A 26,101-nucleotide genomic window follows, 5' to 3' on the forward strand; every position below is an offset into this window, starting at 1 on the left:
CCAACAGCAGCCATGACCGCATGAAGTTCGTGATCTGTTGCTCATCGCCAATTGTTATGTTCAGAATAACTCCACAAGACTGCATATTTTAAGCTCAAACTGTAGTGACCTTGGTCTCTTTAATGTAACTCCAGAGTGAGGAAGCAACATGGTAGACTGCCTTTTATATCTGCTTGCCCAGGGTGTGCAGATAACCTTTGGGTCCCCAACAGGTGCACCCCCTGGTGGCAAGTCTTACACATTGGTAAAGTTTACATACATAACACTAGAAAAGGTGGGAACGGCAGAATTATCAACAGCTGCCGCCTGAAAATAGGGGCAGTGGTTATGAAATTGTTGAATTTGATGTTGAGCCCAGAAGGCTGTAACATGCCGAATCGAAAGATGAGGTTCTGTTTCTCAAGCTTGCATTGAGCTTCATTGGAACAGTGTAGGAAGCAGAGGACGGAGATGTTGCAGTGGGAGTGGAGTGGAGAATTAAAGTGATAGATTACTGGACGCTTAGGGTCACGCTTACAGACTAAACGGAGTTCTTCCGTAAAGCGGTCACCCAATCTGCGCTTGGTCTCCCCAATGTAGAGGAGACCACATCGTCAGCAGCGAATGTATTGAAAAATAGAAAATAGGTGCAGGAGTAGGCCATATGGTCCTTCGAGCCTGCACCATCATTCAATAAGATCATGGCTGATCATTCCCTTAGTAACCCTTTCCTGCTTTCTCTCCATACCCCTTGATCCCTTAGGACGTAAGGGCCATATCTAAACCCCTCTTTAATATATCCAATGAACTGGCATCAACAACTCTCTGCGATAGGGAATTCCACAGGTTAACAACTCTCTGAGTGAAGAAGTTTCTCCTCATCTCAGTCCGAAATGTCCTACCCCTTGTCCTAAGACTGTGTCACCTGGTTCTGGACTTCCCCATCATCGGGAACATTCTTCCCGCATTTAACCTGTCCAGTCCCGTCAGAATTTTATACGTTTCTATGAGATCCCCTCTCATCCTTCTAAACTCCATGTATAAAGGCCCAGTTGATCCAGTCTCTCCTCATATATCAGTCCCGCCATCCCAGGAATCAGTCTGGTGCTCCTTCGCAGCACACCCTCAATAGCAAGAACGTCCTTCCTCAGGTTAGGAGACCAAAACTGAACACAATATTCCAGGTGAGACCTCACCAAGGTCCTGTACAACTGCAGTAAGACCTCCCTGCTCCTATACTCAAATCCCCTAGCTATGAAGGCCAACATACCATTTGCCTTCTTCACCGCCTGCTGTACCTGCATGCCAACTTTCAATAACTGATGAACCATGACACCCAGGTCTCATTGCACCTCCCCTTTTCCTAATCTGCCGCCATTCAGATAATATTCTGCCTTCGTGCTTTTGCCCCCAAAGTGGATAACCTCACATCTATCCACATTATACTGCATCTGCCATGCATTTGTCCACTCACCTAACCTGTCCAAGTCACTCTGCAGCCTTTTAGCATTCTCCTCACAGCTCACACCGCCACCCAGTTTAGTGTCATCTGCAAACTTGGAGATATTACACTCAATTCCTTCATCTAAATCATTAATGTATATTGTAAAGAGCTGGGGTCCCAGCACTGAGCCCTGCGGCACTCCACTAGTCACTGCCTACCATTCTGAAAAGGACCCGTTTATCCCGACTCTCTGCTTCCTGTCTGCCAACCAGTTCTCTATCCACGTCAGTACATTCATTACCCCCAATATCATGTGCTTTGATTTTGTACACCAATCTCTTGTGGGACCTTGTCAAAAGCCTTTTGAAAGTCCAAATACACCACATCCACTGGTTCTCCCTTATTCACTCTACTAGTTACATCCTTAAAAAATTCCAGAAGATTTGTCAAGCATGATTTCTCTTTCATAAATCCATGCTGACTTGGACCGATCCTGTCAGTGCTTTTCAAATGCGCTGCTATTTCATCTTTAATTATTGATTCCAACATTTTCCCCACTATTGATGTCAGGCTAACCGGTCTATAATTACCTGTTTTCTCCCTCCTTTTTCAAATAGTGGTGTTACATTAGCTACCGTGCAGTCCATAGGAACTGATCCAGAGTCGATAGACTGTTGGAAAATGATCACCAATGCATCCACTATTTCTATGGCAAGTTTCTTAAGTACTCTGGGATGTAGACTATCAGGCCCCAGGGATTTATCGGCCTTCAATCCCATCAATTTCCCTAACATAATTTCCCGCTTTTTAAGAATATCCTTCAGTTCCTCCTTCTCACTAGACCCTCGGTCCCCTAGTATTTCCAGAAGGTTATTTGTGTCTTCCTTCATGAAAACAGAACCAAAGAATTTGTTCAACTGGTCTGCCATTTCTTTGTTCCCATTTATAAATTCACCTGAATCTGACTGCAAGGGACCTATGTTTGTTTTTACTAATCTTTTTCTCTTCACATATCTATCGAAGCTTTTGCAATCAGTTTTTATGTTCCCTGCAAGCTTCCTCTCATACTCTATTTTCCCCCTCCTAATTAAACCCTTTGTCCTCCTCTGCTGTATTATAAAATTCTCCCAGTCCTCAGGTTTGCTGCTTTTTCTGGCCAATTTATATGCCTCTTCCTTGGATTTAACACTATCCTTAATTTCCCTTGTTAGCCACGGTTGAGCCATCTTCCCCGTTTTATTTTTACTCCAGACCGGGATGTACAATTGTTGAAGTTCATCCATGTGATCTTTAAATGATTGCCATTGCCTATCCACCGTCAACCCTTTAAGTAGCACTCGCCAGTCTATTCTAGCCAATTCACGTCTCAAACCATCGAAGTTACCTTTCCCCAAGTTCAGGACCCTAGTCTCTGAATTAACTGTGTCACTCTCCATCTTAATAAAGTATTCTACCATATTATGGTCACTCTTCCCCAAGGGGACTCGCACAACAAGATTGTTAATTAATCCTCTCTCATTACACATCACCCAGTCTAGGATGGCCAGCTCTCTAGTTGGTTCCTCGAAATATTGGTCTGGAAAACCATCCCGAATACACTCTAGGAAATCCTCCTCCACCGCAATGCTACCAGTTTGGTTAGCCTAGTCAATATGTCGATTAATGTCGCCCATGATAATTGCTGTACCTTTGTTGCATGCATCCCTAATTTCTTGTTTGATGCTGTCCCCATCCTCATTACTCCTGTTTGGTGGATTGTACACAACTCCCACTAGCATTTTCTGCCCTTTGGTATTCCGTAGCTCCACCTATACAGATTCCACATCATCCAAGCTAATGTCCTTCCTTACTATTGCATTAATTTCCTCTTTAAACAGCAACGCCACCCCACCTCCTTTTCCTTTCTGTCTATCCTTCCTAAATGTTGAACACCCCTGGATGTTGAGTTCACAGCCTTGATCATCCTGGAGCCATGTCTCCGTGATGCCAATTACATTATATCCGTTAACTGTTATCTGCTCAGTTAATTCGTCCACCTTATTCCGAATGCTCCTCGCATTGTGGCACAGAGCCTTCAGGCTTGTCTTTTTAATACCCTTTGCTCCTTTAGGATTTTGCTGTAATGTGGCCCTTTTTGATGTTTGCCTTGGGTTTCTCTGCCCTCCACTTTTACTTTTATTCTTTCTATCTTTTGCTTCTGCCCCCATTCTACTTCCCTCTGTCTCTGCATAGGTTCGCATCCCCCTGCCATAGTAGTTTAACCCCTCCCCAACAGCACTGGCAAACACTCCCCCTCGGACATTGGTTCCGGTCCTGCCCAGGTGCAGACTGTCCGGTTTGTACTGGTCCCACCTCCCCCAGAACCGGTTCCAATGTCCCAGGAATTTGAATCCCTCCCTTCTGCATCACTCTTCAAGCCACGTATTCATCTGAGCTATCCTGCGATTTCTACTCTGACTAGCACGTTGCACTGGTAGCAATCCTGAGATTGCTACTTTTGAGGTCCTACTTTTTAATTTAGCTCCTAGCTCCCTAAATTCGTCTTGTAGGACCTCATCCCGTTTTTTTACCTATATCGTTAGTACCTATATGCACCACGACAACTGGCTGTTTACCCTCCCCCTTCAAAATGTCCTGCACCCGCTCCGAGACATCCTTGACCCTTGCACCAGGGAGGCAACATACCATCCTGGAGTCTCGGTTGCGGCCGCAGAAATGCCTATCTATTCCCCTTACAATAGAATCCCCTACCATTATAGCTCTCCCACTCTTTTTCCTGCCCTCCTGTGTAGCAGAGCCACCCACGGTGCCATGGACTTGGCTGCTGCTGTCCTCCCCTGATGAGTCATCCCCCTCAACAGTACCCAAAGCGGTGTATCTGTTTTGCAGGAGGATGACCGCAGGGGACCCCTGCACTACCTTCCTGCCACTGCTCTTCCTGTTGGTCACCCATCCCCTATCTGGCTGTGTAACCTTTACCTGTGGTAAGACCAACTCACTAAACATGCTATTCATGTCATTCTCAGCATCGTGGATGCTCCAGAGTGAATCCACACGCAGCTCCAGTGCCGCAGTGCGCTCTGTCAAGAGCTGCAGCCGGATACACTTCCCGCATATGTAGTCGTCAGGGACACTGGAAGCGTCCCTGACTTCCCACATAGTACAGGAGGAGCATAACACGTGTCCGAGCTCTCCTGCCATGAATTAACCCCTAGATTAACTTAATTTGGCAACAATAATGCTAAGATTACTTACTAATAAAGAAAAGAAAAAGAAAAACTACTCACCAATCACCAGCCAATCACTTACCCCCTTGGCTGTGATGTCATCTTTCAATTTATTTATACTTCTTTTTTGCCTTCTCTCCCTGCTGCAGCTGCACCAGTTGGCCTTTAAGGGCCGCTCCGATGTCCCCGAACTTATTGCTGTGACCTCACACTTCGTTTTCTTTTCCTTCCAGGTCGGGGAGTCAGCACTAGTGGGGAAAACAAGACAAAGCAACACCTCCTGCTCCCACTTGCCCGAGCTCTCCCACCAAACTCTTACCTTTGCACTCTGACCTGCCGCTGCACTCAGAGCAAGTCTGCACCAAGCCCCCTCTTTTTATACTGTTCCTAACTGACTCACCACTGGCCTGTTTAGGGAACCAGTTTTTACTAGCTGTCCAATTAACTCAGCTAGCTTGCTTGTTTGTCTTTGCTTAAACCTACAAGAATCCTATCTGTTTAATATTGCAGTTTTACTTAAACTTGTAATCTTATTTTACCTTTAGAAACTACTAGAAATTGTCACTAGTAATTTACATCAAACTTGAAATGGTTTAAAAGGGATTAACCCTTTTAAATGCAATATACTAAATTGCAAGAAGTAGAAGTAAATCGCTGTTTCACCTGGAAGGACTGTTTGGGGCCCTGGACAGTGGGAAGGGAGGGGGCTTAGTCCCATTGACATCCACAGCTACCTGGACTACACTTCCACCCACCCCACTTCTTGTAAGGACTCTTTCCATTCTCCCAGTTTCTCTGTCTCCGTTACATCTGTTCTGGCGATGCCACCTTCCACATTAGTGCCTCTGATGTGTCTTTTTTCGTCAACCAAGGATTCCCCTTTACCGTGGTTGACATGGCCCTTGACTGTGCCCGTTTCATTTCCCGCAATTCCCCAATTTCTGCCACCTCCAGCGTGATCCCACCACCAAATACATCTTCTCTTCCCCTCAGTTATTAACATTCCAAAAGGGACTGCTCCCTCTGGGACACCTTGATCACTCTTCAGTCACCCCTACCCCTTCCCACGGCACCTTCCCGTACAAGCGCAGGAGATGCAACACCTGCCCTTTTACCTCCTCCCTTCCCACTGTCTAGGGCCCCAAACACTCCTTCCAGGTGAAACAGCATTTCTTGCAATTTAGTATACTGTATTCGCTGCTCACGATGCTGTCTCCTCTACATTGGAGAAACCAAACGCAGATTGGGTGACCGATTTATGGAACACTTCTGTTCAGTCCACAAGCATGACCCCGAACTTCCGGTCACCTGTCACTTTAATTCTCCACTCCATTCCCACTCTGACCTCTCCGTCCTCGGCCTCCTGCACTGTTCCAACAAAACTCAACGCAAGCTCGAGGAACAACACCTCATCTTTCGATGAGGCAATTTACAGCCTTCTGGACTCGACATGGAGTTCAACAATTTCAGACCATAATCTCTGCCCCTAATGGCAGCTGTTGATGATCCTGCCATTCGAATTTACACCTCTTCCAAACTCATCTTTTGTTTCTTTACTTGTCCCCTTACCTTATCCTTTTGCTTTGTACAATCATACCTTTTGTCATTTAATCCCTCCTGCCTTCGATCCTATCACAAACCTTCCCTTTTGTTCTATCCTTCCCTCCCCCTTTCCCTGGCCCTTGCTTAAAATCTGTTGCATCTCAAACTTTTTCCAATTCTGACGAGAAGTAATCAACCTGAAACGTTAACTCGGTTTCTCTCTCCACAGATGCTGCCTGACCTGCTGAGTATTTCCAGTGTTTTCTGATTTTATTTAACAGATGATGGCTGGGCTGGAGGAGTCTACCACAGACATGAAACACTGCAGTCTGCTATGGAACATGAGGGATCTCCAGGGTCATTGAAGAAGAGTCACCCACTCCGTGGCTGAGGCCCTAAGGCCATTATAGGATGTCTCGGGATTGATTCATCTCCCAAAGGCTGGCAACGCCTGCTATCAAGGACAAAAGCAACAATATCATGGGAACACCATCATCAACAACAACAACTTGTATTTATATAGCACCTTTAACATAGTAAAACATCCCAAGGCGCTTTACAGGAGTGTTTAAAGACAAACAAATAAATTTGACACTGAGTCACAAAAGCTTGGTCAAAAGAGGTAGGTTTTAGGGAGCGTCTTAAAGGAGGAAAGAGAGATAGCGAGGCTTAGAGGTCTAAGAAGGGAGTTCCAGAGCTTGGGGCCAAGGTAGCTGAAGGCACGGCCACTGATGGTTGAGCGATTATAATCAGGGATGCCCAAGATGGCAGAATTTGAGGAGCGCAGATGTCTCAGGAGAGGTTGTAGGACTGGAGGAGATTACAGAGATAGGGGGGCACGAGGCCATGGAGGAATTTGTAAACAAGGATGAGAATTTTGAAATTGAAGCGTTGCTTAACCGGGAGCCAATGTAGGTCGGCGAGCACAGGGGAGCTGCTGGGTGAACGGGACTTGCTGCAAGTTTTGGATGACCTCAAGTTTACGTTGGTTCCCCTCCAACTCACTCACCATCTTTACTTGAACATATATCACTGTTTCAACATTGCTGTTGGGTAAAAAAAGAAGCCCTCATCCACTTTTCAGCGCAACCAGGAATAGCCAGTATAATGTGGCTTTTCACACATCCTGTGAGCATATTCGTACTGGGCTTGTGGCAGGTGAACAATAGGTCTAGGCTTCGGTCATCATAGTCAGTGATGCTGGAGTGAATGATGTGGTTTGGACCCAGAACATCACTCCTACAAGATATCTGCCCATTGCATCTGATCTGCATTTAGGCCAACCTAAAGCAGTCACACACAGACGCACCAGAGAATCACTTCAATATTACAATAAATAAGATAAAATTCTCAGAATCCCGGTTAAAATGCACCATTGGGTTCAGGCACATTATGGTCTGGCAGCAAGTCAGCAATTAAAAAGGACCAGCTGTATTTTGATTTAAAACTTTAAATGAATGTGGATTTTAATTTTGGGCTTGAGCAAGCAGAAATTTTCATTGCTTGTTTTTTTTGGCAATTTGCTTATTTTTGGAGGTTTTTATTCGAGATTTTTGGCTGTAAAATTTACCCTTGCTGTAACCCAGGATCTGAATATGCGAAATCTTATTTGGAGGAGGAAGAAAAGGACTAACAGAGGGATGGTTCAACGTCACCACTGGCAGCAGACTACCCACTCCCATCCTTACCCAGGCAGCCTTGTCTCTGGACCCAGGGACCCCTTCCCGAGAATGGCCAAGGATAGCTTCCCTCACAAGCTCCGAATTACCTGGCAGGCAGTGACAGGGTTGTGCCACCTGTTCAAACCTAACCCGCTGACCACACAGAGTCAGCAGTCAAAGTTGCCACATGCCTGAATGTTCATCCTCAACAGATTCCAAGCCACCAGTCAATCCGCAACATCATAGCCAGTTGGCCTCATCCTCCTCTGGTGATGTCAGAAGGGGAGAGCCTCCCTGTAATCCTCTTCCCCTCTTCCCCCTACTCTGTCTCCATTAATAATCATGATAGGAATCCCCATTGGAAAACCCGTGGTTATAGGGTGCAGTCAGGTCCAAGTAAAATGTTTTAAAATTTAGCCCAGACAGTACCAACAATAACTTGCATTTATATGGCACCTTTAATGTAGTAAAACATCCCAATGCACTTCACAGGAGTGTTTTAAGACAAAACAAATAAATTTAACACCGAGCCACACAAGAAGAAATTACGGCAGATGACCAAAAGCTTGGTCAAAGTAGGTTTTAATGAGCATCTTAAAGGAGGAAAAAGAGGTAGAGAGGTGGAGAGGTTTAGGGAGGGAGTTCCAGAGCTTGGGGCCCAGGTAGCTGAAGGCACGGCCACCAATTGTTGAGTAGTTATAATCAGGGATGCTCAAGGGAGCAGAATTTGAGGCAGAGACATTAGCATTCTCTCTCCTCTGCTTCACAAAACAAAAACAAATATTGCAAATCACTCTCAAACTGATTACGTTCTCGAACGCGCTGCCTGAAAGGAGCAGATTTAATAGTAACTTTCAAAAGGCAATTGGAAGAGAAATTTGCAGGGCTATGGGGAAAGAGAAGGGGGAGTGGGACTGATTGGATTGCTCTTTCAAATAGCCAGCACAGACACGATGGGCTGATGGCCTCCTTCTGTGCTGCATCATTCTATGATCCTATGGCTGACAAATCAGAAAAAGTTATTTGGGACACCCAGAACCATGCCGAGGTTTCACTTGATGTACCACTATTACCAGCTGCACCTGTTTTATACAGTCAAGCGTTTAGTCAAGGACAGTACTGGTGCAACTGACTGGATCGTTTCAAGATTCCTTTCATTTACACTGATTTGCCAGTTGGATGGTGACCAGCTCTCCACTTCCCCCAATGGAATTCATGGCGCAGTCTGTAAAGGGTGGACTTTGCTGTATCTGGATTCCCCCCCTCCCTCCCCTCAGGTTCCTCACCCCCACCCAGATTGCACACTCTGTGAATTTTGACTGAATGATTTCTCTGCTCCACTGCCTCCAGTTCTGGCACAGGGTCTCTAACTAAAACGGTGCCCTGGCCTTTCAGATGCCAATGAAATCTGCCGTGCATTGCCAGAAGTTACGATTTTCCTGTTATGGAACCTCTCACCTCCCTCATGCTTCCCGTTTTCCCCTGAAATGTACAGGGGTTTATAAAACCTAAGCTTTGCATCTCCTCCAGATTATTTACCTCATCACTTCTACCATTTTCAATTCTAAGTGCAGGGGTCATCACCTCCACTCTGGAATTTGATCTTTCCTTAAGTTTTGTTGTTGTCTGGGAAACAAAAGCTACAAAATTATCAATTAAAATAATTGGGAGTAAGATTGAAGCTATTACAAGACTGGAGGCACAGGCAGGAGGGTCCTGAGCTGGAATTACTATAAATAGCCCCCAGCACGAGAGTAGAAACTGTGTGTTCCAACACTGCAGCCACTGCACAGGTTGGCCTGCAAACCCTTCGAGGAACACATGTTACCACTTTTCAAATATATATGAAATCTTTAGCATGCGAGACTCTTCGGGGAATTATAGTCTACTAATGAGGCCAATTACATCATGTTATTTTAATAAAGTACCTGCTAATTGAGAAAGTCAAAGCCTTCGACAGGGAGGCAGCAGGAGACATAAAGGCTGAGGGCCGGAGGTCCGTGGAGAATAGTTGTCCAGAAACATTAACAGGCAACTCAACCATAGCTAGATTAGTTCTGTGGAAGGATCAATCTGCCCCTGTTTCATTTTGAGGTTCAGCATGGAAAACAAATCCCCAAAACCAGACCTTACCCCCACCCCCCCAGCCTCTCTCCCCAAAGTGTGCCTTTTTGCCTAATATAAATATAAATATTAGATAGTTACTAATAAATCCAATAAGGAATTCAGGATAAACTTCTTTACTCAGAGAGTGGTTAGAATGTGGAACTTGGTACCACAAGGAGTGGTTGAAGTAAATAGCATAGATGGATTTAAGGAGAGGCTAAATAAACACATGAGAGAGAAAGGAATATGCTGATCGGGTGTAAGAAGGTGGTCTCTATGAGGGGGTCAGGTTCCCTTCTGACCAACTTGAGCGGTTCGAATCGCTCCCACTCCCTTGAGTTCTGTACTCTGGATTTATCTGGGGGATGTGACAAAGTGCAAAGGGACACTGGTTTGATGCAAAATAACTTTGATTTTATTACAGTCAAGAAATTACAAACTTAGAATTACTCTAATAAGAAAGTACAATGTCATAACTTATTCAAACTTATTGAAGAACAATACCTTACACACTCAGAGGGGGTTACAATAGCTTATAATAACTCTAACAGAGAACAATACATCCCATATTCAAAGGGGGTTGCAGTAGAATTACATCTCCCACCTTCCAATACCTAATTCTAGCTAGGCTGGACTCCAGGGCAGGCAGGGACTAATGCTTACCAATCCTTTTGACAGTTAACGGTAGATCGCAGTTTCAGTGTTCGCTGGATGTGGTAGGGTCTGCTTGCTGTACCCTGGAATTCGGAGAAGACTTTCTGCTGCACAATCCTCAGTTGGGTTGAGTCCGCTGATGCAGTATGGTGCGTTTTGGATCTGTGGGGTAAGTACCCGTTTTCTTTGGTTAGAAATAGGTTTCTACAGTCTCTTAGGTAATGTTTTACCAGTTGGTAGGTCAGGATTAGATTGTAGAGTGGAAACTTCAATTCTTCTGTTTTTTCTCATTGGAGTTTTGTTTCGAGTTTGGTCGATCGCAGTGGTTTTCTTTTGATACCATGTTGGTTGTGGTTAATTGCTGCCGATGTTGATGTTCTTCCTTCCTTCAGGACTTCAGGACTTCGAGGCTGGAGAAGTTAGTTTACAACTGTCGCGTTGGTTTCTCTTCCTTCCTGATGATACAAGCGTGGTCTCAGTTGTATGGCCAAGTGTGTCATACCTTCTGTTGAAAACAAGGGGCCAGTTATAAGGTTTGAGTGGTTCTAATCTTGGCGCCAAATCAGTTCGGAATCCTTTGTTTAAATTTGGCGGGCTTGACTCTTCTTTGTAATATTTTGGCGGGCTCGTTAAAAGTGGATATGTTTTGGGTGGGTTGATGTTCGTCAACTGTTTCCTGATGGAAATATTAGCTTGGTAATTGCAATGTCCTTTTGTGCTTCGTTTTTCGCATACAAGCTGGCTTTGGCCTCTTTGTGATGTATATGCTGAAATGGTTTTCCAGATTTATGTTGATGGTTAGCTATCTCTGGGCTATTTGTTGTAATGTTAATGTCTCTTGTGGAGAAGGATTCTCGAATACCCATTTCTCCAGACAGGTTACTTTAGTCCTCACACCCAGGTAGTCAAACTAATCAGGTTGTCTCTGGTTAGTCCCTTTAGGCCCACCCACAGACTTGAATTTGTCTTGTAAAAGTCCAAAGTCGGTAGTTTCTTCCATAAGCACTTTTGGGTTCCAAACTTCTCGGTAGATAGTCCCAAATTAGATTTCCTTTCGAATGAGCCCAAACACAGAGGGGGTTCTTGTGAATTTTGCACCCTTTCAAGGGTTAGATGAAGATGGGTGGGAGGAGGCTCGTGTGGAGCATAAACACCAGTACAGACCAGATATATTTATTGACCTGTTCTGGGCTGAAAATTCGATGCAAGTCTAAGTAATAACTAAATAAAAGCACCAAGACTTAGGGAAACTTTGTCCCAGTTTCCTGGAATATATCGTGTGTCACAACGGGATCTCCTTGATTTCAGAAGATGGTTGAATACACACAGGGCTGCAGCAGTTCAAGAACGCCCACCACTTTCTCAGGGCAATTGGTGATGGTAGATAAATGGAGCCTTGCCAGCGATGCCCAAATCCCAACAACAAATAAAAATAGGACACTCTATTGGACCATGGCTCGGGCTCGAGAACAACAGACAAATATATTGAACATCAGCAGCTTTCTGAGCAGCGCTCAGTACAAATGGTTTATTTACAGTAATTACAACCTTTACTAATCACCTCGAAATCTCAAAAACAAGAAGGGAACTCTCTCTCTGTGCTGACCCTGAACATAAAATTCAAGCTTGAGACTTATGTGGCTACTCACTGTGGAGTTTGCTAGCCAACCTTACTGTTGCTGCCTTCACACTGATCGATCCCTTGCTGTAATATGGCAGGATGTAGCTTCATAGTCCATTGAGAATAGGCCGGTACTAAGGATATTAGAACTGTAGTTCTCATAATGACATGTAATTGGTCAGACATTCACCGGATTGAAAATGTTTTTTGCCCACACAAACAGAGCTAGCAAACTAACATGTATGGTAAGAAGCCACCCAGGACGCTTGGAGTTAAGTGCATTCACTTGACTAATTCCTGGGAAACACATTGATCTGCTCCAAACACTTTAGGATCAGTTTTAACCCTGCCCATGGCAGTTAAAATCGCCCGTGGGACTTCCCTGTCTTCCCACTGGTTTAGATCTCAATCGGCTCTTCTAAGCAGGCCACAGGGACACCCACCAGAAACCATCAGGCTCCTTCTGTAAATATGCATATGTCATCAGGCCTGACTGCAATTTTAACCGTGGGCCTACGCTGGGAAGACAGGCCTCCCCGACAGGCCAACTCACAGGAAGAGGTGTGGTGCCAGAAGAGGTCCAAAATGAGTGGATTTTCTTTCATTAACTTTCCCTGTAGAGCCAGCAGGAGCGTGAGGTCTCTTTCAGGCCCCCACAGAGAATGATTAGGCCTTTTCCTGCCCCACTTTCCTCCCCGCATCCCACACCCTTATCCAGACTACGAGGCTCTATTGAACCCCCTGTCAACCACTTACCTGAGACTGGCACATTGGATACCCTGGGTTGTCCTGAGGTGTGCACATCAGCGAGAATGGGCAAATTCTGTAAGTAAACTTAAATTCTAACTCACTCACTAGGAAACGGACAGGATTGGATGGGGTGTTTGTTTTATACGCTGCAGAATTTTACTGCCACAATATGTCGCTGCCAGCTATCAATGAATGGGCACCAGATCTGACCTGTTACTCTGCTTCTGTGCCAAGGATTAACCGATCCTATTAGTCTTAGCTATCTTCCATTGTTTCTCAAACACATTAGTGGGGTGGTAGTGGTGGTGGCGATGGAGGGTGGGGTGAAAGCTGTTTATTCCCACTTTAGTGCAATGCAGCATTAGGCTGCACACAGGAGAGAGCTCAAAATCCATCCATAGGTACTGGGGATCTCCTTGAGAGACCCATGAAAGAAGCAGTGCACTAAGTCCACATCAGCAGAGAGCTTGGTTATTGCTGGGGATTCACGTTTTTCCTAGACATGAATGAAATGCAGAATTGTAGCCTCTCCATCACATTCCTTCTGCCATTCTAACTATTTGGGCTGGATTTTCCAGTGCTGTCCGCCTCTGTTTTCGCCCTGGGGTGGCGGCGGTGAGCTCCTCTGGGCGGGCGGCCAGCTTCCAGCGCCCCCCTAGGGTTTTCGGGGCCGGTTTCGGCAGGGGACGGAGCATTACCAGCTGGAAGATCGAGCAATGTCCCTGGTTGTGACGCAGGCTTGCTTTTTGACTCCCATACACCCTACAGCGCGCCCTGTTGTGACCGCCTGTGAAAACTGAGGTAAGTAATGTCCACCTCAGGTAAGTGAGATTGTATTTTCTTCAATTTTTTTTCCGATTTATGTCGTGGTATGTATTGGGAATGTTTTTGATGGTTTTTCTTTCTCCCCAGGCCTCTCTTAAGAGTGCTCCCAGGCCGGCTGTTTAGCTCAGTATTTGCACTTGCTCACCAGGCCAAGCGCCCTAATAGAAGTGAACAATGCCTCCCTTAGCGCTCCGCCCCACACTCAGTCAAGCTGCCCAATTTTGCTGGCTGAGGCGCAAACTGTTCCCGAGCGCAAACTTTACCGCCCCGCTGCCATTACCTCTCTGAAAAGAGCAAAGCCGAAAATCTAGCTCTTGAGCTTTTCGGAGAAGGTCCTGGGATGGGAGAGAAGAATGCCGTGAGTGTTGTAAGAATATATCTTTTGCTGTGCTGTTTTAGTGCTCTTGTCTCAACACCAATCCCAAAATTAATATTTTGTTTCTGAATTCGATCCTAAATAATTGAAATGCGCTGGCAAACAGCCCGGGTACAGCAGACCACACAGGGCACAGGGCTACCTTTCATTGCATTGCCCTACTTGGGTTAACACAAATTTATATCCCTGCCTAGCCTGGCCAGTACAGCAGAGCAGATACGCAAGAAAGTCCTGCCCATAGATGTTTGATTGGTTAACCCAACTATGTCAGTACAATACGAACAGATGAAAATGAGGGGCACATCTAAACCTGCTTGTAGAAATTTATTCTCCTCCACAGTCCTCTAACTGTTGCAGACATTTTCGTATCATTTGAGAAGTTGCAAACCATTGCCCTAACATCCATAATCTGAATGTATATATTTAATTACTTACTGATTTTTGCAATAAGGATCGGTATCACACTGTCCTTGCCTTCAGAACAAAGTTATGGGATAAGCAAAAAGCCCTCATGATATCTCTTGAGACGATATTGAACACCCTGCAATGATTATCAGACAAACAAAAGAAAGACTTGTATTAATATTGCACCTTTCACAATCACGATATCCCAAAGCACTTTTCAGCCAGTTAAGTAATTTTGAAGTGTAGTCACTGTTGTAATATGGGAAACGCAGCAGCTAATTTACACACAGCAAGCTCCCACAAACAGCAATGTGATATTGACCAGATAATCTGTTTTTAGTGATGTTGATTGAGGGATAAATATTGGCCAGGGATAACTCTCCTGTTCTTCTTTGAAATAGTGCCATGGGACTTTTTAATGTTCACCTGATAGAGCAGATGGGGCCTCGGTTAATCGTCTCATCTGTAAGACGGCACCTCCTACAATGTCAGCCCAGGTTGCTTGTGCTCAAGTCTCTGGAGTGGGACTTGAACCCACAACCTTCTGACGAAGAGCTGAGTGTGCTACCCACTGAACCACAGCGAGCATGTAGCTGTGCAGCTTCAACAGCTCTGCAGCAATGCATGACAGATTGACAGTTTGAAACACGTTGGGACTCCATGACTATTGAGACCTTGGTCACCAATTTACAGTAGTGTCTCAGTGCTGGATGGTGTATGCTATGGGATTGGCTTGAGAGAACCTTAACAGCAGGCTTCTTCGTGGTGTCTTACAGTGTACTTGCACACAAATCCCTAGTCATCCTGCAGCAATGCCCAGCACCTGCGGTATAGCAGGAGGAGGAATAGATGAGCCAACTTCCTCTTGGGGTGAAGATGCATCCATCCAGCCCAACGCACCTCCTCAAAGGACTGAGGAAATGCCAAGTAACTGTCCTGTGCAGGCAGCTACTGCAACACAGATGTGGCACATGATTTTGCAGAGCCAGCTCATAATCATGCACTAAGAATTATGCAACTATCTCCATCCTATGAAGCCCCCACTGTGCTAGCACTATTCTTGCTCTTGCCTGAGAAATAGTACTTGGCGTGTCCCTTTAATAAGGAGGGGGCCATTGATTTAAAGTTTACATTCAAATAGTTGTAGAGCTGTTGAGTTGGGAGTGGCTTAGCCAGTCACGTGATGTTCTCAAGACTCAATAAAACCCCAGCCAATTGGGTTCTTTTCCACAACTGTTTACAATATTCATAGATGACCTGGAAGAGAGGACAGAGTGTAGTGTAACAAAATTTGCAGATGACACAAAGATTAGTGGAAAAGCGGGTTGTGTAGAGGACACAGAGAAGCTGCAAAGAGATTTAGATAGGTTAAGTGAATGGGCTAAGGTTTGGCAGATGGAATACAATGTCGGAAAGTGTGAGGTCATCCACCTTGGGAAAAAAAACAGTAAAAGGGAATATTATTTGAATGGGAAGAAATTACAATATGCTGCGGTGCAGAGGGACCTGGGGGTCCTTGTGTATGAATCCCAAAAAGTTAGTTTGCAGGTGCAGCAGGTAATCAGGAAGGCAAATGGAATGTTGGCCTTCATTGCGAGAGGGATGGAGTACAAAAGCAGGGAGGTCCTGCTGCAACTGTATAGGGTATTGGTGAGGCCGCACCTGGAGTACTGCGTGCAGTTTTGGTCACCTTACTGAAGGAAGCATATACTAGCTTTGGAGGGGTTGGAGTTCAGAAGGATGAGGGGTGATCTTATAGAATAATGAAAGGGATAGACAAGATAGAGGCAGAGAGGTTGTTTCCACTGGTCGGGGAGACTAGAACTAGGGGGCACAGCCTCAAAATACGGGGGAGCCAATTTAAAACCGAGTTGAGAAGGAATTTCTTCTCCCAGAGGGTTGTGAATCTGTGGAATTCTCTGCCCAAGGAAGCAGTTGAGGCTAGCTCATTGAATGTATTCAAGTCACAGATAAATAGATTTTTAACCAATAAGGGAATTAAGAGTTACGGGGAGCGGGCGGGTAAGTGAAGCTGAATCCACGGCCAGATCAGCCATGATCTTGTTGAATGGCGGAACAGGCTCGAGGGGCTAGATGGCCTACTCCTGTTCCTAATTCTTATGTTGTTATGTTCTTATGTTTGTTCGGGGGATCCACGATGAGGCAGGTGGTAGTGAGCCTGGTGGATGAACTGGTAATGTACAGTGTGATTGTTAAACCTTTGATAATAACCAACTAGTTCCTAAGAGCAATGTGTTGCTTTGAATTCTTAAGCAAAGAACTCATGAAGCAAATACTTTAAAGCAGGTTTTCCTGGGCCTCCTCTGCACACTGTCGCATGCCTGCTCCTCCTTGTACAGCAAGTTTGTGTAACATGCCGTGTCTAGTGAAAGTTTCTTGGGAAAGCAACCATAAAAGGACTGGATGGAGGGATGGATGGGCGGGCGGGCGGACGGACGGAGCGATGGAGGGATGGGTGGATGGATAAAAGGAAGCAAGGAAGGAAAGAAGGAAGGAAGGAAGGACAAACAAACTATTTGGGCATGCGGCAGCCAATTTGTGCACAGCAAGATCCCACTAATGACCAGATAATCCGTGTTTTTGTTATGTTGATTGAGGGATAAATAATGGCCAGGGCACCAGGGATAACTCCCCTGCTCTTCTTTGAAATAGTGCCATGGGATCTTTTACATCCACTTGAGAGAGCAGATGGGACCTCGGTTTAACGTCTCATCTGAAAGATGGCACCTCCAGCAGTGCAGGGCTCCCTCAGCACTGCACTGGATTGTTAGCCTCGATTTTTGTGTTCAAATTCCTGGTTGAACCCACAACCTACCGACGTAGATGTGAGTCTGCTACCCACTGAGCCATGGCTGACACATGAAAATGAACCCCAGCAAGAATCAATGCCTTCAGAAGAAGAGGGGGGACCACTGAGTTTATTGTGAGGATTGCGTTAGATTCCTGTATTGGCCATCTGATTGACCTCTTCCTATCTGCAGTTCCACTTTGTACCTGAGGCTTTCAGAACCTGTTCAGGTCAGCAAACTGCAGAAGGAGCCACTAACAGAAGCTGATGTGATGGCTGTGGCTTTCTCAAGAAGATTTCAGCTTCTTTTTTTACATTATTCCCCACTGAATGGGCCTGAAAACCGCTGATCATGGTGTGGAGTTTGGGTAGATTTTTAACATGTCTCCCGGACGTAAAACAGTCGTTGTGGATCGGATACCCGTTATAGAAACAAATGGAATAAAAATCAGAGTTGTTCTGCGTGCAGTTCTGGTAAACACATTACAGGAAGGATGTGATTGCACTAGAAAGGGTGCAGAGGAGATTTACGAGGATGTTGCCAGAACTGGAAAACTTTACCTATGAGGGAAGATTGTATAGCCTGGGGTTAATGAAAAATTTACGGCACGGAAGGAGGCTATTTTGGCCCATTGTGTCCATACCAGCCAACCAAGACCTATCCAGCCTAATCATGCTCTTGGTCCGTAGCCCTGTCGGTTACGGCACTTCAAGTGCACATCCAAGTATTTTTTAAATGTGGTGAGGGTTTCTGCCTCTACCACCCTTTCAGGCAGTGAGTTGCAGATACCCACTACCCTCTGGGTGAAGAGATTTCCCTTCATATCTCCTCTAAAACTCCGCAATTACTTTAAATCTATGCCCCCTGTTTGTTGACCCCTCTGCCAAGGGAAACAGATCCTTCCTATCCATTCTATCCAGGCGCTTCCTAATTTTATACACCTCAATCAGGTCTCTCCTCAGCCTCCTCTGTTCCAAAGAAAACAGACCCAGCATCTTCAATCTTTCTTCATAGCCAAAATTCTCCAGTCCAGGCAACATTCTTATATATCTCCTCTGCACCCTTTCCAGTGCAATCACATCTTTCCTGTAATGTGGTGACCAGAACTGCACGCAGTACTCCAGCTGCGGCCGAACCAGTTCAAGCATAACCTCCTTGCTCTTGTATTCCATGCCTCGACTAATAAAGGCAAGTATTCCATATGCCTTCTTATCCACCCTATCTCCCTGGCCTGCTATCTTTGGGGATCTGTGGACCTGCACCCCAAGGTCCCTTTGTTCCTCTACACTTTTCAGTGTCGTACAATTTAATGTGTATTCCCTTGCTTTGTTAAACCTCCCCAAATGCATTACCTCCACTTATCCAGTTTGAATTCCATTTGCCACTGTTCTGCCCACCTGATCAGTGCATTGATATCTTCCTGCAATCCACAGCTTTCTTCTTTATTATCAACCATACAGCCTACTTCGGTGTCATCTGCAAACTTCTTAATCATACTCCCAACATTCAAGTCCAAGTCATTGATATATACTACAAAAAGCAAGGGACCCAGCATTGAGCCTTCCAGTCACAAAAACACCCATCAACCATTACCCTTTGCTTCCTGCCTCTGAGCCAATTTTGGATCCAACTTGCCACTTTGCCCTGAATCCCATGGACTTTTACTTTCATGACCAGTCTGCCATGTGGGACCTTATCAAAAGCTTTGTCACAATCCATATACACTACATCATACGCACCACCCTCATCGACCCCCCTGATTATCTTCAATCAAGTTAGTCAGACACGACCTTCCCTTAACAAATCCATGCTGACTCTCCTTGATTAATCCATATCTTTCCAAATGAAGATTTATCCTTTTCCTCAACACTTTTTCCAATAATTTTCCCACGACTGAGGTTAGGCTGACTGGCCTGTAATTATTCGGTTTATCCCTTTCTCCCTTTTGAAACAAAGGTACAACATTAGCAATCTTCCAGTCCTCTGTCACCACACCTGTAGCCAGAGAGGACTGGAAAATGATGGTCAGAGCCTCTGCTATTTCATCTTTTGCTTCTTCTAACATCCTGGGATACATTTCATCCAGGCCTGCGGATTTATCCACTTTCAAAGCTGCTAAGCCCCTTAATACTTCCTCTCTCACTATATTTATCGCGTCTAATATTTCACACTTCTCCTCCTTCATTGCAAAGTCTGCATCGCCCTTCTCTTTTGTGAAAACAGATGCAAAGTATTCTTTAAGAATCATACCCACATCTGCCTCCCCACACAGATTTCTTTTATGGTCTCTAATAGGCCCCACTCTTTCTCTAGTTATCCTCTTGCTCTTAATCTGTTTATAAAACATCTTTGGGTTGTTTTCCTTGCAACAGAGGAGGCCGAGGGGAGATTACATTGAGGTGTATAAAATTATGAGGGGCCTAGATAGAGTGGAAAGGAAGGACCTACTTCCCTTAGCAGAGGGATCAATAACCAGGGGGCTTAGATTTAAAGTAGAAGCATTAGAGGGAAGATGAGGAAATATTTCTTCACTCAGAGGGTGCTGGGAGTCTGGAACTCACTGCTTGAAAGGGTTGTAGAGGCAGAAACTATTGTGTTCCTAACACAGATGAGGCTGCACACAGGGAGGTTAAAGTAACAGTGACCTCAGTCTTTAATGAGACACTCCAGAGTAAGGAACAGGCCTTAGGGGCCAGCTTATATACACTGCTCCCAAGGGATGCTGGGATCCCTTCGGACTTCAGGGAATGAGCTCCCTGGTGGCAGAACATGGGAGTGCTTGCTTTAAAGATAGACATCACAAAGTCAAAGTGAAAACTATTTACAGGGGAGGCGGTCGGGAGCCTTTCTTTCCCTGGTGGACCACCTTGGTACAAATGTCTGTTCTGGTGTGTTGGCTATGCCCTTGCTGGGCTGGCATGTTGTTGGCCCTGCAGGGCTGCTAGGTGAGCCTGGCCTTGCTGGGCTGTTGGGCGTGATGGGTTCGATTTCCTGGTCCAGCGTGGTGTCGCTGATCCTTTGGGTGTGTGTTGTGGACTCGAAAAAGGTGGTGTCTGCTGTGGGTTGTTCAGGGCAGTCTGTGAACCGCAGCTTTGTTTGGTCCAGGTGCTTTCTGCAAATTTGCCCATTGTCTAGTTTGACTACAAACACCCTATTCCCTTCTTTAGCTATCACCGTGTCCGCGATCCACTTGGGACCATGTCCATAGTTTAGCACATACACGGGTTCATTCAGATCAATTCCCGTGATACAGTGGCGCGACCATCATTTATATTTTGTTGCTGCCGGCTGCTCTCTACCTGATCATGCAGGTTGGGATGAACCAGCGACAGTCTGGTTTTAAGTGTTCTTTTCATGAGTAGCTCAGCCGGAGGCACCCCTATGAGCGAATGGGAACTCGTGCGGTAGCAGGGCAGCACTCGGGACAGGCGGGTTTGGAATGAGCCTTCTGTGACTCATTTAAGACTCTGTTTGATGGTTTGTACTGCCCTCTCTGCCTGCCCATTGGAGGCTGGTTTAAACGGGGCCAAGGTGACATGTTTGATCCCATTGCGGGTCATGAATTCTTTAAATTCGGCACTGGTGAACCATGGCCCGTTGTCACTGACCAGTATGTCAGGCAGGCTGTGGGTGGCAAACATGGCCCTCAGGCTTTCAATGGTGGCGGTGGCGGTGCTTCCCGACATTATTTCACATTCAATCCATTTTGAAAAAGCATCCACCACGACCAGGAACATTTTACCGAGAAACGGGTCTGCATAGTCGACATGGATCCTCGCCCATGGTCTGGAGGGCCTCGCTGGGCACGTTGCTCAACTGAGCACACACTGCATTGCCGTACACAGGACTCTAAGTCAGAGTCGATACCGGGACACCACACGTGGGATCTGGCTATCGCTTTCATCATTACTATACCCGGGTGTGTGCTGTGGAGATCCGAGATGAACGTCTCCATGCCCTTTTTGGGTAGCACTACGCGGTTACCCCACAACAGGGAGTCTGCTTGAATGGACAGCTCGTCCTTTCGCCACTGGAATGGCTTGATTGGCTCTTGCATTTCAACGGGGATGCTGGCCCAGCTCCCATGCAGTACACAGTTTTTTACGAGGGACAGCAGAGGATCTTGGCTGGGCCAAGTCCTAACCTGGCGGGCCGTGGCAGGTGAGTTATAATTTTCAAACGCTTCCATGACCATCAACAAGGCTGCGGGCTGCACCACCATCAACACGTTTGCAGGCTGCGCCATTTCCACCCCCGTGGTGGGCAATGATAGCCGACTGAGAGCATCCGCATAGTTCACGGTGCCTGGCCTGTGGCGGATGGTATAGTTATACGCTGATAGCGCGAGTGCCCACCTTTGTATGCGGGCTGAGGCATTAGTATTTATCCCCTTGTTTTCAGCCAACAGGGATGTGAGGGGCTTGTGATCGGTTTCCAGCTCAAATTTGAGGCCCGAACAGGTACTGATGTATTTTCTTTACCCCGAACACACACGCTAATGCCTCTTTCTCAATCATGCTGTTGGTCCTCTCGGCCTTAGACAAGTTCCTGGAAGCATAGGCGACAGGTTGCAACTTCCCCGCAACGTTAGCTTGTTGTAATACACACCCGACTCTGTACGACGACGCGTCACATGCGAGCTCAAGTCTTTTACATGGGTTATACAATACAAGCAGCTTGTTGGAGCATAAAATGTTTCTGGCTTTCTCAAAACCAATTACTTGGTTTTTCCCCGTACATAGTTCTCACCTTTGCGCAATAACACATGTAGGGGCTCTAAAAGGATGCATAACCCCGGTAGGAAGTTACCAAAATAGTTGAGGAGTCCCAGGAACGACCGCAGCTCCGTGACGTTCTGTGGCCTGGGCGTGTTCCTGACAGCCTCTGTCTTGGCGTGTGGGCTGAATGCCGTCCACCGCGATCTTTCTCCCCAAAAACTCCATTTCTGTTGCCACGAAGACGCATTTCGACCTCTTCAGCCGCAGCCCTGTGCGATCCAGTCGCTGGAGGACCTCCTCCAGGCAGTGTCCCGACCCGTGACCAATATGTCGTCCTGAAAGACCACCGTGTGTGGTACCAACTTGAGTAGGCTCTCCATGTTTCTCTGGAAGATTGCTGCAGCCGACCGAATTCCAAACGGGCATCTGTTGTAGATGAACAGTCCCTTGTGCGTGTTGATGCAGGTGAGGCCCTTCGAAGACTCCTCCAGCTCCTGCATCATGTAGGCCGAAGTCAGATCGAGCTTGGTGAACGTCTTGCCTCCCGCCAGCGTCGCAAATAGGTCGTCTGCCTTAGGTAGCGGGTATTGGTCCTGTAGCGAGAAACAATTAATAGTTACATTATAATCCTAACCGTGCCATCACTTTTGAGTACTGGAACAATCGGGCTGGCCCACTCGCTGAATTCCACTGGGGAGATGATGCCCTCGCATTGCAGCCTGTCCAGCTTGATTTCCACTCTCTCCCTCATCATGTGAGGTACCGCTCGCGCCTTGTGGTGAATGGGTCGTGCCTCTGGGACCAAGTGGATCCGCATCTTCGCCCCGGAAAAGTTTCCAATGCCTGGCTCAAAAAGGGAAGGAAATTTGTTAAGAACCTGGGTACATGAGGCCTCATCGACATGTGATAGCGCTCGGACGTCATCCCAATTCCAGCGGATTTTGCCCAGCCAGCTCCTTCCAAGCAGTGTGGGGCCATCATCCGGAACAATCCAAAGTGACAGTTCGTGCACTGTGCCCTCGTAGGTGACCTTGACCATGGCACTGCCCAGGACAGTGATAAGCTCTTTGGTGTACGTTCTCAGTTTTGTGTGGATGGGGCTCAGGGCTGGTCTGAGTGCCTTGTTGCACCACAGTCTCTCAAACATCTTTTTACTCTTGATGGATTGGCTAGCGCCAGTGTCCAGTTCCATAGCTACGGATAAGCCATTCAATTTTACGTTTAGCATTATAGGTGGACATTTCGTCGAAAATGTGTGCACCCCATGTACTTCAGCATCTGCCTCCTCTCTGAGGCTCTAAATTGCTTTGATCCACCTTGGACCAATCTTCCTCTGCCATGTGGTGGTTAGCAGGTTTTGCAGAGCTAGAAGCTCATTTGCAAGTTCGTTGGAGGTGCCCCATTGTTCCACAGCTCTTGCAAACATACTCTTTGAAGCGGCATGAATAGGCTGAATGGAAGCCTCTACAATGCCAACAAGGTGTGAATTGCTTTGCATTCATCCTTTGTTGGGGACTCTGAATCATCTGGGTCACCTGAAGCCTGCTGGCAGTTGCAGACTCGTGGGTTCTGCCCTGTACATTCCTGCTCGCAAACACAGTTCCAGTTAATTTATAAACATTACTAGCACTTGTGTGCTGAGAGATTTGTTTGTTGTTTTCACTGGTGGACATAAACGCCTGTGCTATCGCAATGGCCTTACTGAGAGTTGGTATCTCTGCAGTCAAAAGTTTTCATTGGATGGTCTCGTGGCCAATGCGCAGTACAAAAATGTCTCTGAGCATTTTCTCCAGGTAGCCATCAAACTCACATTGTCCTGCAAGTCGCCTGACCTTCAGATCGCTGGCACATGTAGAACCGATACCTTGCCATAGCACACTCTCTCTCGGGTTAAGATGCTCCCGAACCAGTGTACACAGCTCCTCATACGACTTATCTGTGGGTTACATCGGAGCCAGAAGATTCTTCATGAGGCTGTAGGTCGGTGGCCCGCAGACTGTGGGAATGACCGCTCTCCTTTTTGTAGCGCTTCCTTCACCGTCCAGCTCGTTGGCTACAAAGTACTGATCTAGCCGTTCGACATAGGCTTCTCAGTCCACATCCTCCGAGAACTTCTCCAAGATGCCCACAGTTTGCTGCATCTTTGCGTTGGATTCGTATTCTCGTCACCAGTTATTGTGTTCCTAACGCAGATGAGGCTGCACACGAGAAGTTAAAGTAACATTGACCTCAGTCTTTAATGAGACACTCCAGAGTGAGGAACAGGCCTTAGAGGCCGGCTTACATACAGTGCTCCCAAGGGTTGCTGGGATCCCTTCGGACTTCAGGGGATGAGCTCCCCGGTGATGGAACATGGGAGTGCATGCTTTACAGGTACACAACAGAAACCCTCATCACATTTAAAAGGTACTTTGATGTGTACTTAAAGAGCCGTAACCTACAGGGCTACGCACCTAGTGCTGGAAGGATGGATTAGGCTGGGTAACTCTTTTTCAACTAGCACAGAGATGATGGATTGAATGGCCTCCTTCTGTGTCATAATTGTCTTTGATTCTATAAAGGGTAGGTGATCCATTCCACTAGTTATCACCCAGGTGGTGTCGGCAGAAATGTAGGCCCTTCACTTCAACAGGATGTCCCCACGGCAAGGGAGCAGATTTGTTGGGTGCGTTATTTGCCCTCATGGGGTGTTCCCCTCCCTTTGTTTTTTCTTCCTCTTGTAGCTTGGGAACAATCTTGTCTCATTTCCAGCTCCTCTGTTAGTTTCAAGCCTTTAAAACCGCGACCTTTTATTCTTGTTACTGCAGCCCTCCATTTTGGCCCTGCTCTAATCTTATCCTAAGGCAAGAGTGCTTGATCCTGTTCCATATACTGGAATACCATTGTCAAACCGCACCTCTGAGAAGAACACCAACACAATACATCAAACGTCTACAACAAAGCGGCAGCACACCACATGTGGTGTACAAAAGGACTAATGTGACCCGTACATACTGTGCCACAAGTCTACAAGTGAGTCAATACAGCATGTCGGAGCCTAATATACTGCCAATCCCATGGGGCACAGTCTGCTCGAGTGCTGCTGTAATAGCATCACACACACACACGCGCTGAAGATGTGCCAGCCTAATGACAGGAGCACTGAGTCTATAAAAGAGCCAGAAACAGCACAAGGAGCCTGCACAGATTTAGCACAAACTCCTCACAACTTACTGGGCTTGATTTTCGGTCCTGGTCATTTTGGGGCGGTAATGGCGGCGGGGCGGTAAAGTTTGTGCCCAGAACAGATTGCGTCTCAGTCAGTAAAATTCATCAGCTGCGCCCTGAGTGTGAGGCGGAGCATGAAGAGACATATTACACACCTCTCTTGGAGTCACTAGGCCAGCTGAGCAACTGAAAATCCGTTGCTGAAGACCCGGCCTCAGATTGCCCGAAGAGAGGCTTCTGTGGAGAAAAAAAAAATTGCACTAAAAACACAACAAACATTCCCAATACCTTAAACACCCCACAATAAGCTACATCGCAAAAATAAAACTGAACAAAACAATCAAACTTACCTCATTCACCGTCGCTGGGACAGCTCTGACCGCCTATTCCAAGCGGTCCCACTACGATGCGCTATAGGGTCAGCGCACAACAAATTTCACCACGCAGTCGAAACCGGTGGTGTTGCACACCGGCACAACACTCCTGCGCAGTGCTGCTCTGCGCCCCCGCAAAACCGGCAAATAATTTCCCGGCGGGGCGCTGGGAGCTGGCCGCCTGTCCGGAAACCATCCCCGCCGCCATTACCGCCCCTCCAAGGCAAAAACAGAGGCGGCAACATAGAGAAAATCCAGCCCACTGTGTCGCCTAACCCCATGACTATTTATAGGGATATGTGAGGTTCCCAATCCTGTATAAATATTCATGCAAAATATCATCATCATCATAGGCGGTCCCTCGAACGAAGATGACTTGCTTCCATGAGAGTTCACAGATGT

This window comes from Pristiophorus japonicus, chromosome 11, assembly GCF_044704955.1.
Source record: "Pristiophorus japonicus isolate sPriJap1 chromosome 11, sPriJap1.hap1, whole genome shotgun sequence".
NCBI classification, from domain to species: Eukaryota; Metazoa; Chordata; class Chondrichthyes; family Pristiophoridae; genus Pristiophorus; species Pristiophorus japonicus.